The sequence below is a fragment of the Phlebotomus papatasi genome, chromosome 3 (genome assembly GCF_024763615.1).
Source record: "Phlebotomus papatasi isolate M1 chromosome 3, Ppap_2.1, whole genome shotgun sequence".
NCBI classification, from domain to species: domain Eukaryota; kingdom Metazoa; phylum Arthropoda; class Insecta; order Diptera; family Psychodidae; genus Phlebotomus; species Phlebotomus papatasi.
In genome coordinates this window covers 72,472,778-72,493,184 of record NC_077224.1, presented here as the reverse complement: position 1 = coordinate 72,493,184, position 20,407 = coordinate 72,472,778, and the positions used below count along the sequence as shown (strand labels likewise).

The window sequence follows — 20,407 nt, the reverse complement described above, 5'->3', positions numbered from 1 at the left end:
ATAATTTGAAATTTAATGGCATTAACATTTTTCTTATTATTTTTTTTGTGCCACCATTATTATTATTCTAATTTCTTATACGAGTTCTGATATTGAAAAAAAAAAACATAACTTTTGGAATACCCCAAAAGCGGATCCAACGTTATTTACTAATTTTACATATATTTTGGAGATAAATTTAACTGTATATTTCGCATATTCCTGCTAAAAACGGAGAATAGGGGAAAGTACTCTCCCTTCGAACGTTCATGCCTTCGAATAATGTGAATTTCTTTTACATTTCCCAAGAGAGTTACACATGATTATCATATATTGATCAATAATTGATAATAAGCTAAATAACATTTAATAGAAATGTGTAAATCAGGAAAAAAAGAGAAAATTCACATTATTCGAAGGCATGAACGTTCGAAGGGAGAGTACTTTCTCCTATTCTTCCTTAAGAATTTTTTCAATGGTACCAAGAAAACTTTGTGGAACGTAATTTCTTTATGGATTGAAACAATTTTAAATTCATTTGAAGGGGGTTTGAATTTCAGAAAAATTTGAATTGTCTTTAAGTAAATAATTTCTACTTATTACGACTTTTAAAGGTTTGAACCACTTTAAAACGGTTTTGAGTTTTCGAAAAATCCGGATAAACTGGATTTTCTTGGGCGAGTTCAGTTAAAAATCCCGAAAGCCATAAACTCGAATGAGTTAAAACCCCGGAATGCTAAAATCGCTAATGGGCCAAATTACTGAACGTAATAATCCCGAAAGCCGAAATCCTGATAACCGAAATCCCGAAAACCAAAATATCGAAAGCCAAAATCCCGAAAGCTAAAATCTAGAAAATCCAAAATCTCGAAAAGCCAAAGTCCCGAATCCTTAAGTTCCATAGTTTCTCCCACTATTGCACCTACGTTTGTTGGAGACAAAGCAAATTTTCTATATTTTGAGAAATTATGCTACTCATTATTCTTCGTATAATTTTGTCCCATTTAGGATTTTGACAATTTGCAATTTTGGTTTTTCGAAATTGTGGATTTTTCTGGATTTTGGCTTTTGGAACTTTAACTTTCGGAATTTTGGCTTTTCGGGATTTTGACAATTACAGATTTTGGCTTCTCAGGATTTTGACTTTCGAGATTTCGGCCCATTTTGACTTTTCTGAATTTTGGTTTTCGGAATTTTGGCTTTCGGGATTTTGATATTTGGGATTTTGACTTTAGGGATTTTGGTGTTCGGGATCTTGGTTTTCGGGATTTTGATTTTTCGGAATTTTGACTTTCGGGATTTTGGCCAGCATCTATTTTAGTATACTGTTTTACATTAAAATCCACTGTTTTAGTAGAAAAAATCCGAATTAAAATGATGACGTTCAATTTTGTAGTGGTTATCATACTTATACAATTATTTAGTATATCCACATAAAAAAAACACCTTGTTCTAGATGGAAAAACATGGATATCCATAGTTTTAGAATTGTAGTCTTCACTGGATTCCTCGTAACTAATTCAGTAAGCGTCAACAGAATATATTTAAACTTCTGGATTTAATCTCCAGGAAACGCATTAAGACAAATGTTTTTGTTCTCATGAATACAATTTTGTATATCGATTTGGAAATAATTGTATATAGAATTATTAATGGAATAATAAATATTTGTTAATAAACTTATTTGAATTATTCTATGCGTTATGCAACTGCACCAATGAATAAATCATGCTTAAACTTAAAGTGTGACCGAAAGGACAGGACATAGAAAGATTCTGCATCTCTTTTAAAGGGGTTTATAAACAACTTAAAAATAGATAAATACAGTAATTACCATTATATTTAGCTACTTTATTAATTTATTATTCAAGCGAGTGTTTTAATTTATTGAACTGTTGTTGTTTCAGTATTAAGACGTGCATCTACAAACGTTGATTAAATTTCATGAAGATGTCCATAATGGATATGAATTAAATCTCTGCAAAATTTAGGATGTAAAAGTGTACAAGATGGCCCCATAAGAGACAGATAATTTGAGAATCTAAAATAAAAACGATAATGTTGAGTTAATTTGAGTTATTGGATTTTTATGTTAGGATAGTGCAAAAGATACCTGTACGAAAGTATTCAAGTTCATTTCGTACATCCCAATAATTTTCATTCCATACTTCCGTTGACTTATAAGAAGTATCATTAAGAATATCTTTTGATCTTTTAAATGCAATTCATACCAATTCGTTTGATAAAGTGTCGCAGCTATTTTTTCAGTTTTGTACTTCATGAACTCTCCAAAAAGGCATAGCGATAGTACTGGGAATATTTGGCAGGCGAGTAATGTATACCCAAGTTCTGGTACTCCTCTGCGTATTAGGAGTAGGCTACAGGGAAAGAGAATATTGCCACCAATAACAGTGACGAGTGAAGTTAGCTCAATGGCTTCATTTAACTTGTTAATGTTGTGAATAACATCATTATGTTTCTCAATCACAATTTTAAAGTACTCCGATGCAGATTTTACGTCTTCTGATCGCATCTTGATATAATCGTTTAAGATATCAAGAGCCGCTATTATTTCAAAACCAAAGAAAACCAAACCTACATCGGAGTTAATCGTTAGGAATGCAAGAACAGGAAATAATATAAGTTGAGTAAAATGAGCCATCATTTTGGGTACGTCATCACCTTCATTGAAATGCGGTATATAGTACACAACACCAATATTTTCGGAAAAGCTAAACTTAATGGCCGTTAAAGTCGATATAATTTGAAAATAAGTAGTTGCATATCTGAAAATATTTGTAAAGAAAGTTTTGTAGAAACAAAGACTAAAGAAGTTTGTAATGCTCCCTTACTGAAAAATTGTTTTCCAAATTTGGATCGTCTTCGTAAGGTACTTTTCTTGGCATAACTGAAGAATCGGATCAGTTAACTTTTCCTCGTACATGAACTTAATCCACTCAAATATTTCTAAGAAACTTTTCGTTTTTAGAGCTGCAAAGAGGCCTTTGAATATCAATTGAGTATAGGCCATTAAGACCATATTTGCCGAAACAAATTTAATGTTCAATCCTCCTGAATATATTGCCACTATGTATAAAACATTTAATACAAATCCAATAACATTTAAAATTCCGAGAAGTAAGATAAAAATACGATATTTCCATGGTCCAAATGTAACGCGAAATAACAAAGCTGATACTTGAAAATCAATCAGAGATCTATCTTTTATGAAAAGTTCCAATTGTTTCGACATTTTTGCGATTAAAACTGAATATCACTGTTCTTCAAGAGATTCCGTTTAACTGCTTAGCAACTTCCTAGAAGGATATCCTTTTATTTAAATGCTTTGCATCAAATCAAACAAATTTATTCTCATGAATAATTATCATTTCTGTATCGAAAAATTGTTAATAATAGATGGAATTGTAAACATTTGCCGACAAACTTATTGAAACTTCTCCTAGGGGAAGGCTTTGAGGTTTCATACATACTCTGTCTTCAAACACTTAACATTTTCCCCATATTCTTTTAATGAATCTGACCTATCTATGGCATATTTTAGTACCTAATCTTAAGTCGTACATTTCCTGAAAAATTTAGGCCAGATTCATTAAAGGAATGAGGGAGAATTACAAAGTGTTCAAAGGCAGAGTGTGTGCGAAGCCTGAAAGCCTTCCCGTATAAGTTATGCAATTCTGACATTGAATTATTAAAACAAATCAATTCAACTTACGCAGTACCAACAATAGAACAACCATGTAGAACTATTGTTCTTATAAAATGTCGCTTTGGAAATAATTTTATACCTAATGTAATTTATTCTGGAAAATAAAAATACATAAAAGAACCAAGAGTTTTCATACATAAAACTTTTCATAATACATAATAATAATAAAGATACATAAAAACACAGTTATTTGAAAAAAAGAGCGTTTTCGCATATTTTCGCTGAGTCGAGCAAAAATATGTTGACCGGTAAACAGTTAGCAAACAAAAAGTGCTAACCAAATATATGGAAATGGCACTGCCTCGCGAGTTTCGTTTTAAGGTTAACAGAATTCAGGATGTCTAGAGCCAAATGGCAGGCCAATTCCTGTCCGCCAAAAGTTTTCAAGAAACCGAGGAACAGACAAAACTGTGACTGTTTAGAGCTATGATTATTACAGTATTCCGTCTAAAACACAAGCCCATATGCGTTTTAAAAAGAGGTTTTTATTGCAGATCTTTATAATCCTGTATATGAAGTAAGACGACTCTCGAGTCCCGATTCTATCAGCTTAAGGTATAGGATCACTACCTTGAGATAAAGTTTGCTAAGGAAATATTCCTCAATCAGCTCTGGTAGGGTTCAGTTTGATCTGTAAGGATTAGGATCACCCAGTTTGGAAAGCCTACAGATAAATTCACCCCTCCAGTCGATTGTCTTTTCAATATGAAGCTCTTTGAAGCCAACTCGTAAACTGACCTTCAACTCAGCATATACCATTCCTAGCAAAAGGGTATTTAGACCCAAATCTGGTATAATTATGCCACTTCACAAGGGCCGGGATCCTGTGATAAGGCACGTCTTAATTTTGACATACATATATGTATATTAGAAGAAGTGCGGAAAAATTTAAAGTCCACTTGTTGAATTTTGTCCGAAGAAACGATATTGATCCAGCTTCTGATGAGTCATAGGCTTTAATCAGTATAACAGGTTATTAGAAGAGCGAAGTTGGAGAATTGTTACAGAAGTCCAACAGGACCGTATAGCTATAAGTCTTGTTCCGGTCAAAATCCCGAAAGCCAAAATTCCGAAAGCCAGAATCCCGAACGCCAAAATCTCGAATTCTTAAAAGTGTTATAGCTACTACCACGATTGCACCCGCGCTTACCGGAGGCAAATGGAAATCTTCTGTGTCTTTGGAAATTATTCTAAACATTTTCTTTCATATAATTTCATCTCGTTCAGGATTTTGAATATTCGGGATTTTGGCTTTCGAGATTTTGGCCTTTTCGGAAATTTGGCCTTTTCGAGATTTTTGCGTTCAAAATATTGGCTTTCGGGATTTTGGCCTTTTCGGAAATTTGGCCTTTTCGAGATTTTGGCGTTCGAGATTTTGGCTTTCGGGATTTTGGCTTTCGGAATTTTGACTACCACCGCTATAAGTCATGTCCTGAGTTGGGACAAGAACAGGAATCTAGATTTTAACTCTACAAAATGCACACTAACCCATGTCAAAACTAAAATGAAACTTCCCTACAACTCAATGGAAGGGAAAAGGTAGGAGCTATTTAGAGTTCGAAAGCCTGGATGGAACCTGCCCACGTAATTAGAACATTTTAAAACAAAACCGGTGCTCTTGGACAGTGCTTCGGAGTTGATCCTTCTATCACGAGTATGAAATTAAGAGTCAAAATCGACATGATGAATAATACCTCAAAGCCACAGAAACCATCATTTAGGGGGTTTGAATTGCGGAAACCTACCTAATGCATAATTAATTTAATACTATTTTGAAAGCTTTTTTAAATTGTTTTACTGGAAACAAATTGAAAATGGAAATAAGAAACGAACTCGAGATCTTGGTCTCATAAATTTAGTGTTTTGTCGATCCTGCTGCCAAGGGCTTCTACAGAATGGAAGCTTTTCTTAGTAAAAAGAAGCAATTTATGACGAATTTTTTTCTCAATGTATAAAGGCTCTAAGGGTATTTATACTTTAGCTTACATACGGCCATATTTGATACAACAAAATGTTTATTCAATCTTCCCAAATACAATGACTTTAGAAATAAAACATTTTATAATTATTGTAGAATGTTTATTGTTCAGAAAGCCAATCAGAAATCTGGTTTTTTTTTTAAATCAACTCTTTCAACATTTTCGCGCTTTAAGATGGAATGGCACTACTTCTGAAAAGACTCCTGTTAACTGCTTAGTAAGTTTACAATTGCATGTATTTATACCTATATCAGAACAATGCTATTAAGGCAAATGTATCTATTCTCATAAATAAATATTTATTCCACACGATTTGAAAAGTGTCAATAATAAATGGGATTCTAAACGCTTCTTGATAAACTTATTTAAATTAGTTTGCCAACTCATGCAATTCTGATATTTAATAAATCTAATAAATCAGTCCACCTTGCACAACACCAGCAATAGTACAACTTTATTTGAAAAATTTTTAAAATGTTCAAACTTTGTATGATTAAGAGCTTTAATGAGTTTTAAAAAAATCAATAAATTCGATAACTTATAAAATCTATTTCAGTTGAGAAAATCTAAAATCCGAGTGCTCACAACTAGAGATTTCTCAAGAGAACAGACATTAGGAGAGCGGTTTCGAAAGTCATTCAAAATTCATTTTTACTCTTCGTTTCCTTCGCGTGGCTGAAGTTTTTTCTTGGAATTTCGAAAATTTTTGAGTTTCAGTGTCAGTCTTAGCATTGTTTATAAAATTCGAAATTCTGTTTAATATTTTAGAGAACATCAACAATATGTTGTTTAACTGTCTGATAAAAAGTAAGGGGGACTTAGCGTTAAGACTTTAATTAATACCCAGCTTTAACTCTTTAACCCTTTAGGCTGTCTACACACTATGAGCATTTTTTAAAAAAATTCTTTAAAAAATAACCCTAAAAAGGTTTTTAAAAAGAATCGGCTCTACACTAGTGAAAATTTTTGTAAAAAAATGGATTTTTTACAGAAATTTGCCTAGTATGTAAGCAATTTTGTGAAAAAAACCGACCCATTCTTATTTTTTAAAAATTTTTTTAAAGAATTTTTTTAAAAAATGCTCATATGTGTAGACAGCTTTAAGGACGATTGGAACACCGGTGTCCCATAAAGAAAATAATTTTTCCTGTCTACCCAAAGTAATCTTTTTCTTATGTTTATATGTAATTGTAAAGTAGAAGGTTGAAGAAATCTAGGATAACTTTTGCAAGTCAACAGCTATTTGCTATATAGTAAATTTTTAAGCTCAAAAAATGACGAATTTTTATATTCCCATAATGAAAATTGTTTTTAATTATTTTTTTTATAATTCCAATTTCTTTTTAAGCAAAACCGTTTTGGAATATGAAACTATAATACTCAAACATAATATTTTTCGTTAGAGTGAAAATTATCAGTCATTGGTATCGTCAGAAAAATTATTTACTTTTTTGGGCTATTTTTGTCCATATCGTTTATATAAACAAAAAATACACCAAATCAGGCTCTTTTCGGAGGTTAGATGTAAGACGTTTCACAAGTTTTGTTTATCGATTTCAATTTTATTGCTGATTTTCGATCAGCGAAAACGGTCTCGTCGTTAAAGGGTTAAGGGTGACCCAAAAAATGATTTTTTTCGTACGGCCATTTAAAGTTGTGTTTTGCTTTAAGAATTAGTTTTTCTGACCTCCAATTTTTAACCCTGTCATCCTTAAAGTGTTGAGCACTATTTTAAGGCCTTATCGATAAGATTTAAATGGTAAACCTAAATTGAGGACAGAAATTTGCTGCGTATATCAATGGGGAACGAATGAAACAGTTAATCGCACCTCCTGATTTCACTTCCGGGTAATTAACAAACGGTAGAAGCCCTAAGGATAGTTACACGTTTTATTTAATTTGCTTTAAATTTTCTTTTTCATTTCAAAAAATCGAAAGCTATCGTGTAAAAAATGGTTTTATAATAAATTATTAATAAAATCACTGAGAAACTTTGTTTAAATTTTAAAAATAAATTAAAAATTCTTGGAAAATATTCCATCTTATCAATGACAGCTGAGAAATACGATTGAAAATATAATTTTCGTAGTACCAATGCTCACCGCTACGAACGCATAACAATATTCTTCACGTAGGGGAAATTGGGGCAGAAGTACATACGGAATAGTTGTAAATAGTTTTTTAATTTTTTAAAATTTAGATATTAGACTCTAGAGGGAGAGGCCTATATCAATTCATAGTTACTATAGGTATTCTTGTTCACCGAAGAAATAGTCGACATAAGTTCGAGTAGTGTTGACGTAAGTATCAGTGTTTCGTGGAACCTCATGTTTACTACTACTCCAGTCTGTTCTGCATTTTTGAGGGGGCATTCTCTATGGGGCACTCAATGGATCAAGTAGTAGAGCACTCGCTCCGTGATGCAAGTGTCCCGGGTTCGTATCCCCTTTAGGTCACCATGAATTTTTCAGGCGTTAAAGGTGTTCGGATTGCATCCAGTGAGCTTCACTGCACTTGATTCCACGGGCATGGGACTGACAACCTCATCCCGTACAAGAAAAAATAATAATTCATGTCTAGAAATCCTCTTGCGGGAAGGCCTTGTTCCTTCATGGAATGTTATGCCAGCATTATTATTATTATTATTATTATTCTCTATGGGAGTTTCTTAAAAGTAAGCTATGAAAATATGGGTTAATTCAGACTTTAATTAACGCTCAAATGGCCAGACGGGTATATATAAAGCTATTTCCCTTTTAGCCGAGACTTTCTGAAAACCAAATTCTGGCTCTGAGCACGCTGAAAGCATGTTTCACAACCAATTGGGACAAATTTGAATGGATTCTGGTTTAAAAATGACAGGAAAGGAACCCTTTTAGCTTGCCAAACTCTTAAATAATTCATTGTATGAATAACATTTAACTCCATAGAACAAGAAAGATATATTCTTTAACTCAAAACTTAATTTATACTTTTTTCGATTAAAAATACAACAAAAGTCCACTGTGCTATGAAAAAGCCCATCTCTACAAACTTCCAAAGTGCTATTTAATTTTTAAAGAACGTTTTACCTCGTCTCAAGGAAGTGGATGTAATTTGAATTTTCTCATCCACTTGGAAAGAGATCGATAACCTCGACTGCTGCATGTAAATTTTGAACTCTCCTTAACCCTCTGAGAAAAGCTCCATACAAAAGGGGATATTAGAGAGTATAGAAGACTGTGTTGTAAAATCTATTAGGGCCCATTATGATTGAATTAAGTGAACACTATCATGGTTGGTAAATTTAATCATCCAATATTCTTCCCGATATGATTTCATTAGGCTTCACACATCATAAAATCCAATTAATTCAACCAACTTTGGATATTTTATTTTCACTTTCTGCACTCTTTCTCATGCAAAAAAAAGCACTCTTCCCGGACAATATTGATTTTACCACCAAAACTTGCATCAGCGTCTTTGGCAGAAGGAAATAGTTAAATGGATATAAATCTTTATTGAGGGGATGGAGAAGTGTAAGTTTGTGATAATCCGCACATAAAATTCAATACTCCCAATTTCCCCCATTGTTGTGGCTTTTGGCACCCACTCACTTCATCCACAACCTCGTATTCCTCAACAAATTATTCAAGAAAAGGTCAATTTATTGCAACAAAAACCACATTCACAAATTTATTCATTGTACTCTGATTACAGAGCAGGAAATTTTATGATAACTGCATTCTTCTTGAATGAATTTCCTTCTTTGCAAGATTATAGCAAATGAATTTGTACTATTTCGTGATAACTGTGGCAAAATACTAGGAAAATTGCTCATAAATAGTATAAAATCCAGGAACTATACTAAAAGTTCAGAGAAAACTGTTGACAAGCATTTACTCGAAGTTTAAAGTGTCCATTCTGCTATTTTGGTGTAACTTCTCAAGTTGGGAAGTAGAAAAGTTCGAGAGAACTATCATTTGAACGTGATGTGTAAATTATTTTTGATTCTTATTAAAGTTGCTTATTGAAATAAGTTCAAAAATTTATAAAATGTTAGTTTATTTAGAAGAAAAGTGATAAAAAGTTGGAGAATTAATGCACAGTGGAAGGATTTCAGGCTTCGCACAAATTCTTGCTTCGAACACTTCATGTTTTTCCCATATTCCTTTAATGAATTTGACCTATCTATAGCAAACTATTTTATTAGCTTTAGTAATACAGTTCCCACACAGAAAAAATTTTTCGTAAAATTTTTCGTTAATGTTTATGGATTCCTACTAGGAACTTACAAAATACTCTTGAACTGTATTATGACCAGCGCACAATAACTTTGTTTGTAAACATGTTTTTAAAATTTCCCATGAGAATGAGCGAGATGACTAGATTTAGATCTCACTCACTCTTATTTAAATGTTAAAAACATGTTTACTAAACAAAAATTATTGTGCGTTGGGCATTACTGACAAACAAATTCGTAAAAGTTTGTGCTTACGGGAAACCGAGGCAGATTTAGCCAGCAAAAGAAATTTTTCATTGTGTGTAATTTGTAAGAATAATGTTTGTAACAGGCTGATAAATATTTCAATGAATAGGAAGGAATGTGTTATCTTCAAATATGTAGTGGTTTCTTCAATTTTCCTTCTACGGCAGGCTATAACATACCACTCTCTAATAGCATGTGTGGGTAATTCTGCCCCGACCTACCCTACGTAGGTTGTAACACTTACGCACAAATGTTTGTTAAAGCACAAAAAATTCTCGTCAAGTGATCACCTTAAGAACAATATTTGTGAAAAATGTATAAACTTTTACGAACTTGTTTGTGGGTTATTCGATTTACGAACATTTCGTAAGTCACCAGAAGAAATTCACAAATATTTACGAACAATTTCATAAAATACTTTTTTCTATGTATTTTCCATTTCAGTTCGAAGTCAGACATAACCTCAACATGTTCATAACCTCAATGCCATCCTCTGTAATTACGATTTAAGATCATAGGGGAAAGCGCGCTACCTTCGGACGACTCAAGCTTCGCACAATTTAATTTTTTCTCTATGATCCTTATGGATATCATCCATAGCTCTTTTCTAAAAATTTGAAGCATTGAACTAGCTATTTAAATATAATATTATAATGGGCCAAATTCTTTTAAAACACATTGAAAAACATGATTTGTGCGAAGCATAAATCGTCCGAAGGTAGCGCGCCTTCCCCTACAATTATTTACTAAAACAAACGAGTAGCAAACGAGTACCTTTTTTATCCAAGGTACTAGAAGTCATCATTTGAAATGGCGTTGATTTAAATTCAATGTTGTGTTATAATTAAGAACAAAAAACTTAATGAACTATTTTCTTCTGAATAGTTTACTACAGTCCTAGACATGGTTTTTCTTAGTATAAGAACACAAATAATCAAAGAACATTTAAATAATCGTGTTTGAGATAAATTTTAATGGATTTTTTTTAACACTCTTTGCCGGATATGACTTATAACATTAGAGAGAAGTGGGTTAGTTTTGAATTGGAGCACCTTTAAAATAGGGCTTTCTCCTATTTTCAAATGAAAAAGAGCAATATCATAACGTAATTTAGTTTCGGAACTAATTAGGAGGCAGAACCAATCCAAACCTTTATGGCACCTTAGTCTTGGTTGTATTACCTTTTTTTATTATTAATTCTAATCAGGAAGCATTTGTTTTTTTTATGATACAGATGGCATATACAACCTGTCAAGGAGTTTTCCACCGTTTTACTCTGGAGATTGGTCACTAACACTTAGACGGCGGTGGCCGCAAATTCTTGCTTCCTGAATTTCGTTTTGCTTTGTTAACGGTTTTCTTTTTTTTATTATACTTCCAAGAGCGCAAGCTCAAAAGCATTATTATGAAAGATAAATAAAATAAAATTAATTAAATTAATTTAAAAAAAAAAGAAACTATTTTAAATGTGCCCTTATTCATTGGTACCCCACTTTCCCCTAACAATGTTATGTGAACTTCATTACTAAGTTTTATCCATTAGTTTTAACTACTTAAGCACTGTAATGGATTCTATAGATCTAGACTAGTCCTTCAGAAAAATGGACTTAACCTAAAGTATATTTAAAAAGAAAGAATAAAAAGATTTCTAAAGAATATTTTAAGTTTAGAATAATGTTTACTAAAGCTAAGACGGCGGTAGACGCATAACCACACATCTCTCACCTCTCTCACTTATTTCAAAATATTATCACTCTCAGAGCATGGTTTATAAATAAATTATTTATTCATCACACCAGAAAGTCTTTAAAATTCCAGAATGCTCGGTTTGACTTTTAAAAGTCTTAATTCAAAATCTACTTATTGAATGAGCTTTTTAAAATATCATGTATGAGTAAAAACTACCTACTTTCAATATATTATTAACAAGTAATACATTATTACTTCAATGTCTAGTTTTTTTCTGCATATTTTTTTCCAAATTAATTGTACACTTAAAAGAGTGAATGAACACGTTAAAAATGGTGCTTTCGTAAGAAATTTATTGAATAAAGAGCACATGTGATATCCGTTTATAACCTTACGAGATCAGAAGAAGTAAAGGATAATAAGAACAACAATAAATTTTGGTAATGTAACAGAAGATTTAAATTGAGTGATAAGTATGACTTAAATTACGATAAGCAAAAAAATTCAACTAACTATACAGGAGGATTTATGTCCCGGAACCACTTTTTTGACAATGTAAAAAGTCAAGTGCTTTTTAAAGTATCTATTTGAGGATGATTATATTTCTATATGTCAACTTCAAAAAATGCGGTAAAATGCGTGTTTGATAACATTTTCCCACGCTTTCTTTATAGATTAGTTGTATAGAAATCATTGAGTCGATTAACAAAAAGTAATCTAAAACAATTTTGCATTAAAATATATTTTTTCAAGTTTTCTTTTCACTATTATCATCAGTTAATGTTCCTGTGTTCAATCTACAACAGCGCTTGTCATATCTGTTATTTTATATGTAAGGTCAGGGGCCTCTCGACATTTAATTTTTCCACACGTTTTTGCATAGAGGTACTGAAGACTATTGGCAAGTCTTTTCCTAAAGATAATTGACTTATCAGTCTGATATATCTCGAAATCGTGCATTAAAACCTATCTAAAAATACATATTTCACAATGTTCGCCAAAATTATGCAAGAACTACGAGCGAATTTGCTTAGGTTGCGGTGCAATAGCTGCAAAATTTTTACAAGGAAAAGTGGAAAATAGCTTCACTTTTTATTAGACTTGATGGGTCTCTGGTAAGGCATTTCATATTGATTTGTAAATCATCTGGAAAGCGACCACATTCATACTTAACCCTATAGTGGACATTGGACATCTCAGATATGTATCATAAATATCTTCGTAAAAAAGGCGAGGCAACGCGTCCCAGGCTTTTTGAAGTAACTTAGATGCTATACCTCAAGAGTACTTTTGCATCACTTACTATTTACCGGTTATGAACCGATTTAAACCGATTAATAAATCACTCGAAAGATCCCAAAAATTTGTTTTAAGAGTAATAAAATTGATTTTCGTACAAAAATTGGTAACAGGTTCATTACCTGTTCACAACCGATTTAAACCGATTTAAAAATCACTCAAAATATTGCCCAAAATACCGGTTCATTACCGGTTCAGAACCGATTGGCGCTGGTTCAGTTATATCGGAAATTCGAAGATCTTTCCAACGAGTCTAAACATGATAGCATTCGGATAAAAATACGCTCTTTAGAGCATTTTTAACCTTGGACATTGAAAAACCGTTATTAGCAACGATTCACCTGGATTTTCGTATAAGGACGAAAAGTCTGCCTGGATAAAGTCTAAAAATGAAAAAAAAAATCGGATGACGCATTTTCGAGCAATCCCATAAAAACATGGTTTTGGAAAGGCGTGGAAGGGCATGGGAAAAATGATAAACTATAAACTATAAACATGTTAACGATCCTTGGATTGAATTATGAGAATTGTTTACGTATGTTTGTGAACTCCTATTGGGGACTTTTATGTAGATGTTACCAAGATTTAGCATTTCATTCCAATTTTAAAGAAAATCCAGGGATATTTGTATAAATTCCGATGATATCTTGACCTTAAATAAACTTGAACTACAATGAATGAAATAACTTTAATTTTCGTATGAACTATATATTGAACTATTGTAAGAAAGTTTGCCGTGTATCTTTGTGGAATTTTCCTCCAAGTCATCTTCACTTTTTTGACCAATGTCACGACACCAATTTCAATTACGTTCGATTTCAGTGATCACCGAAGCAACATAATTGGCTACATCGTGCTCTAAATATTCGCACAAGCTAGATGACTTCAAATTCAATTAAATTCGCATGTTCGCATTATTTTTTTTGCTTCGCAAATTCCTAGTAATTTTGTTCTTGAAGACAATTTGCTCTTTTCGTCCGAATTCCCAGAAAGACCATGAGAATTTCTGTGGAGGTGCTATAAGAAGTGTTAGAGGGTATTAATTGTCTCTTGTGGGTTGACATCCCTTCGAGCATCAGCACTTTTACCACAGAATCATCTGTAAATGTCACATTCATGGCCACAAGGCAGTCTTTTTCTGCACTTGAAGCCTGCTGAAAGTTGGCGAGAATGTTAGACTAAACGGCTTCTGGAATTAATGTCGAGTGTCACTTTCATTAAATGTTTAAATCTCAATTTATTCGGAAAAATAAAGTTTTTTTTCGCAATTTGCACCATTTACTGTACTTAAGTGACCATAAAGTCTTTTTGGAGATAGCAATAGAGATTTATTTATTTAAACACCAAAAAGGGGCGTACAAATACGGTAATGAGGTCAAGAATTCTGAAGGAAAAAGTATAGGGGAAAGTGCTCTCCCTTCGAACGTTCATGCCTTTGAATAATGTGAATTTCTTTTGTTTTTCATAAGAGATTTACACTCAATTATCACGGAATTATCAACAATTGATGATAAACAAACTAATATTTAATAAAAATGTGTAAAATCCTTTAGGAAAACTAAAAGAAAATTATCATTATTCAAAGGCATGAACTGGCATGAACATTCGAAGGGAGAGTACTTTCCCCTATTCGTTTTTACTTGGATGTAAGTTAGATTTCCTACTTATTTTATTGTATTTTTTTAATATTAAATCTAATGTGGAAAAAACTATTAGAGGTTTTAAATTTATAAAAGATAGATGCCCTATATGGTCTACAAAACACTTTTCGTTAACCATCATTCCCGAAAATATTCCAGGGAAAACACTGAGGCCATTTATACCGCCGTATTGGATTGAGATTGGATTGCCCCAAAATCGGGTTTTGGGACAATTTAGACTCAATTTGATACGGCAATATATAAACTGTTTCATTGAAGCCAATTACACCCCGTATTAGACTGAGACTGAATTGTCCCAAAATCAGATTTTAGGACAGTTTAATCTCAATCTAATGCAGCGGTGTAAATAGCCTTACTGTTTTCAAAAGAACTGCTTTCCACTTGTCATATCTATAAGTTTTATTATAAAATGTTTTTACTTAAGAGATTTTTTTAGCTGAGGATCTCACATCCCATTACAGGAACTTCTAATTGTTTTCTCAAACATTTGTTAATTATTTAACACGGAGTTTTTTGCTTTTGTTTTGCAATAAAATTTCTTTATACACTGAGAATCAAATATAGTAAAAAGAATTTAATTTTTAAAAAATAGAAAAAAATACAATAAACTTTAGAGTCACTTTTTGTTACTAAAAACCTGAGAAACTTAGTATTAAATTAACCATGAACTGATGTAGTTTAAGGCTTCCAGGCTTCGCACATATTCTGGCTACGAACATTTCATTCTTTGAATGTATTTGACCTGTAGCAATAATTTAAGAGCTAGTATTAAGTCACACATTTCCTGAAAAAAATTAGGCCAGATTCATAAAAAGTATTTCAGAAAAATATGACGCGTTCCAAACCAGAGTATGTGTGAAGCCTAAAAGACTTTCCCTAATTATCACTTTTTAAATGCTGAATAATGTATTTTTAGGTCATGAAAACAATGAAACACTATTGGAAAATTGATAGCAATTAAAAGGCTGTGAACCATTCTTTTTTCTCAAATATAGTTTAAAGTCATTTTTCAGCAATATTACATTTCTTACTGGCTAAAATACTGGACAAACATAAAAAAGTCTGTAGCATACTCTAAAAAAACACTTGGTTGCAATAGCGAATTTCAGGAGAATAACAGTAGAAGCCAGTATTTTACTGACATTAAATTTTTTACCTTTGATTTAAAATTTATTATAAAAATTAAATTATATTTTAAAGAGAAGATAGTGATTTAGATTGCGATACTATAATCTTTGTTTATAAAAGAATTTTACATCAATTTAGTATTTACCATTTCGAAGAAGTAATTGATCATTTGCCCTTTATAATCGAATCTTACGTCCGGTTTTTCCAGAAAATTTTTAGAAATTAAAGATATTAAGCCATACGGTTAAGCCTTAGGTCTGAAGCCCGTATAATCCCAAGAATTTTTGTGTTTGTGCACAGAGAGAGGCGACAATCAGAACTATTGATTCCCAACTCTCTGTAAATTTGGTAAGTAATTAAATGAAGAGCTCCAAAGATCAAGGTGTTATAATTATTCGAAACTATTCAGAATTTTTAGAGAGCAAAAGAAGGATTCGATATTGCAAGAAGTTCGAAATTTGGCATAGTTCGTCTACTGCTGAACTAAAGACGTAAGAGAACTAGTATTTTCCATATATCTGCTTTTCCATAAAACTTTTTTTCTTTTGCATAATCTTACTTAAAAAATTATGTTCAATAAGATTGATAAATGATAAAACCAGTATATAGGGTGAAAGGAATACCTATTGACACTTAAAGGACTCGTGTCAGGACTTATTGACACCCTACTCTATACTATTTGGAACACGAAATTCGAACACTTATACTTATCGAAAAACGCAGATTAATGAAAAAAACGTTATATCACACAGATTTTATTGGATCCGTTAAAAAAATTTCAACATTTTGACAAAAGTGTCAATAGGGGTTCCCTGTTGAAGAGGTGTTCCTTCGACCCTATTAAAGTACAGTGTAACTCTCATAGTATCAACGCTTTTAGTTCTTGAGGTTTTATGGTTTTGTAAGTTATTTGTGTTCTAATTACTAAATTACTAATTGAAAATTGTCTCAGATTCTTAGTTTGTAACCTAGCGAGCACAGTTAGCTAAAAAAAAGCAACGTTATCAGTATATTTTTGCTGAATCAATGAGCAAAAATATGATGACCGATCGGCAGTTCTCGAACAAACGGTGCTAATTTAATATATGGAAACGGAACTGCCTCGCGAATTCCGTTTTAAGGTTCGCAGAATTTAGCTGAAAATACACATGTTTTCAGCTGAATTGAAATCGGTTAGCATTTCGCACCGTATTTTTAAACGTAAGTGTGGAAGGGATATGGCCTGTTTTTCATGGGTTATGGAAACATCATAAAGTCAACTAAAACGTATCTTATTTATTTTTATAATTTTTTTGTTTTCCTACATGGGCTGTTGCCCGAATGGATGACAGTTCGTCTGAGTTAGCCAATTTCTTTTCTCAATTCTAACGGTTATTCCAGTAAATTGAAATTGTAATTAAAAGAAAGATATTGTCATCTAATGGATGTATGGCACACACAACCTGAGGAGAAGTTTTTCCACCGTTTTCACTCTGGAGCAGGTTGGTAACCAACGCTAAGACGACAGTCCCATCGAAAAGTATTTGCAATTTTCCTTTTGTTACACAAATTTGTAAGGCAATAATCCAGAAAGCATTCACGATAATATAATAATTGTCTTTCAATCATTACAATATTTGAATTTATATGAGACCTTTTAGATTGCAGTCAAAAAACCGAAATTCAAAATTCCGTACATTAAAAAACTGAATTGTCAAAAACCATAAATTATTAAAATCACAAGGAGAATATTGTAATGTATTGAAAATTTCTTTTTGGGTCCAGGAAATGCGGGTTCAATCGCCAGAGTGGCTATGACACTCTTATCAATTCGATATTTCGGCTTTTGGGATTTTGAATTTTGGGATTTTGCTTTTTGTGATTTTGAATTTTGAGATTTTGAGCACGACATAAGACCAGTCTGTCCTGATATGTTCTTTTATCTGCTATTGTTCAGTAGTGAAAACTCGAAAATTCTTAATTTGGTTAGTTTTATTACTCCTAAAAGGAGAGTGACGAGAGTGACAAATTTTACTACTTATATAATTATTTCCGTGTTGACCTTATTCAATAACTTCTCAATGAGTTTTTATTGAATCATTAAAACAGTGAACACAGCTTGCACTTTCTTTTGTGGTGTAGAGGAAGACTTTCAGGCTTCGCACAGCATTCTAGCTTCGAACATTTTATATTTTTACCATATTCTTTTAATGAATCTTACTTAAGCCATGTTTTAAGTAAGGGGGTCTAAATAGGGAGGGGTGTAATGCGATACATTGCCTCTTCCCTTCAATTCTCATTATCATTTTCAAGCGGGCTAGATGCGTGGTAGGCTCCGGTATAGTCAGATAAGTGATAAAAGATTAAGTAACCAACTCCAGTAGGAAGTTACAAACCAGAGGTTAACGAACAAAGAATCTGGTCCTTCTGGAGAGGGTTGAGCGAGATCCTCTCCAGAGGGAGGGTCTAACGGCCCTTCCCCGTAAAAGCAAGATTTTTACAAAAACTTGCAAGGAGCCTCCGATAGGATGGACTTTACGACAGCGATCTATGCTACGTTTTTAAGCGAGCTGACGGAGTTACTAGTACAGGAATTATTAACAGGATGACAATGTCATATGACAATTTTTTTTGTAGTAAATTTAGAAGCAGGACAACATTAAAGCCCAGTGAGCATCAAATGGCCATTCCAAGGAGGTTTATAAAGCCTTTAGTAACTGATATCAATCGGATTTACGATTAGTTCTTCTTAATTTACCACAAAAAAAATTTAAATTTGTCATACGACATTGTCATGCTGTTACAGAATTCCTCTACAGAACTAACCGATGTTAGTGGGAGAGGCCCGGTCTCTTATAGGGACGTTGCAGCTATCTAAGTAAGTAAGTAAGGTCTTAAGTTACACATTTACTGAAAGAAATTGAGTTAGATTCATTAAAGGAATATCGAAAAAATATTAAGTATTCGAAGCTGGAATATGTACGAAACCCGAAAGCCTATCCCTATACAAAAATTCATTCTTAAAAAAAATCTATAAGCTCTAGGTGTTAAAGTTTTATACTAAATATTCTTAAAAAAATAAAACAATTTTTTTTTTTATTCAAGTTAACTTAATTTTAATTTCATGTATCTTTGCTCTAATAAATTTTCCCTCAATTCACAAACCAAAATTATCCTAATAATTTTTCTTTTTAAAAAAAATGTATTGTAATTATTCAATTTATTAAGTTAATTTGAATTTTAAATTTTCTTTAAAAGATATTTTAATATTTCGTCTACTAGACATTATATTTCATTAGTTTAATGCCTTTTTGACAACCTTCACCCATCGAAGGGAAAACTTTTCATAGTCCTGAGAATGAAAAATGACACAGAGATGCTGAGGGATGTCCTTCGGAAATTTATCAAATTTTTTGTGCCAATTTAATAGACAAAATTCTGCTGAAGACTCCATTCTTACCAACCAATAGCTTATTGTTCTACCCTGAGATGGAATTCCATTCTGACAGGGCACAATTCGTTCTGCCAACAATAGCCAGAACATATCACAGACATTCACACATCTTGTGAGCAAAGAAAAGGAAATTTCATAAATTCATGAGGATGATTTAACCTGTCACGATAAACTCAATCATAGCATTGCCTGAGGGCAGAGATGTGAATGGAGTAAAAGTGTTAGAGCCCATCTACATCAGTTTAATTGATAAGAGTTGCAAAAGATTATCAGGCGGCACCTTGAGAAAAGTTTCAAGGATCTTCCCGAGATGGTGGCAAAATTTTCAAGGCATTTAAATAAGAAATGAACTCACCTGCAATTCTTTCGGAGGATTTCTCTGGCACTATCTGCAGCACTATCTTCTCAACTTGAATTACTTGGTAACACAACAGCACAATTGACTTATTTTTCACACCTCTTTGAACAATCTCCACCAGAGAATTCAGCTACTTCATCGATTTCGGTGGATGTTTGGAGCTAAGGAATTCACTGGAGCAAGAACCTCATGCTCTAAACACTAATCACAAGAAATTTTCTACGCGAATTTCTGCACAAACTTTGGCCACTGTGAGATCGCTGGCGAGGCACGAAGGTGCCCCAGAAAGAACTAAACCTTTTTTTTCTATAACTGGTAACTTTTGAGCATGAGCCCAAAAGTGGTGCGTCTTGCTCGAGAGTTCTGTACCGTCTGTCAGAATTGGTCACTTTGGGAGGCACTGTGAGAGTCTTTGCCGGCATGGGAGACAGTGGTTCAACCTCTCTTCTGCTAACCATCTGCATCTCTCTCCTAAACTAGCGCCATCCCCCTCCAAACGGTTAAATTGATTCACTAGAGTAAACATACAATAATGGTAAAATACCTTATATAAATGCTACTGGGGTTGAAGTAAATAAACATTTTTTTACATAGTAAAATTAGCTTGGTAATATCGCACTTTTGCAATAAAAACAGCACGTTGTGCTAAACCTTTTAAACCCGAACTGCCTGAAATATTATTCTTG

General features: G+C 32.7%; 1 protein-coding gene across 1 annotated transcript in view; it reads right to left on the bottom strand.

Annotated features, from left to right (window-relative positions):
• The window catches only part of LOC129807301 (protein rolling stone), an 86,643-nt gene extending 66,494 nt beyond the window's left edge, over positions 1 to 20,149 (bottom strand). Inside the window, exon 1 of the mRNA XM_055856479.1 lies at positions 19,719 to 20,149. The gene's annotated coding sequence lies outside the window, so the exon portion shown is untranslated. The remainder of the gene's footprint in view (positions 1 to 19,718) is intronic.
• Between the last annotated feature and the right edge of the window lie 258 nt (positions 20,150 to 20,407).